This window comes from Octopus bimaculoides, chromosome 23 (genome assembly GCF_001194135.2).
Source record: "Octopus bimaculoides isolate UCB-OBI-ISO-001 chromosome 23, ASM119413v2, whole genome shotgun sequence".
In the NCBI taxonomy this organism is placed as follows: Eukaryota; Metazoa; Mollusca; class Cephalopoda; order Octopoda; family Octopodidae; genus Octopus; species Octopus bimaculoides.
In genome coordinates, this window is record NC_069003.1 from 26,485,640 (window position 1) to 26,486,504 (window position 865).

Sequence of the window (865 nt, forward strand, 5' to 3'; positions counted from 1 at the left end):
TGTGTATTATTTTAAATGGCTTATAAACACCTTCCACGCTGCAATTGTATATATATATATATATATATATATATATATACCGGAGTAAGCACATGAAATGTGCAACAAGGTGGAAAAAAGAGTACTCAAATACCAGAGGTAGAGTAATATGCTTTATTTAAAAGCAGCAGAAATATAACAAAAAACTCAGAGTAACAGTTTTTTTGTTATATTTCTGCTGATTTTAAATAAAGTATATATATAAACTTCCCTTGGCAAAACAAACAGGACACAGTAGTGTGTCGATAAGCCAGCTGGAGGAGATGTCCTCCTGGGGCTAAAAGCAACAGTAACATCCACCCATAGGGGTCAGCCACACTTAAGTGGCAATATACTTCACTTTATCGTGCAGTTACTGTTAATACTTCATTTAGAGAATTAACATTGCTTGTTTTCACTAGAAAAGTATACATAAGGTTACCAAGAACTTATACCTCTCATCGAAGATCGGTGGCTATCGGACGCTGACGAAGGGAAATAACCCTGAAACCCGGGTCCGTTCGTGCTACAGATCAAGATGAGAGGGATAACTTCCCTTAACAAAACAAACAGGACACAGTAGTGTGTCGATAAGCCAGCTAGAGGAGATGTCCTCCTGGGGCTAAAAGCAACAGTAACATCCACCCATAGGGGTCAGCCACACTTAAGTGGCAATATACTTCACTTTATCGTGCAGTTACTGTTAATACTTCATTTAGAGAATTAACATTGCTTGTTTTCACTTTTTCGATATCAGTGAAGAATTTCACTGGAAAAGTATACATAAGGTTGCCAAGAATTTATACCTCTCATCGAAGATCGGTGGCTATCGGACGCTGACGAAGGG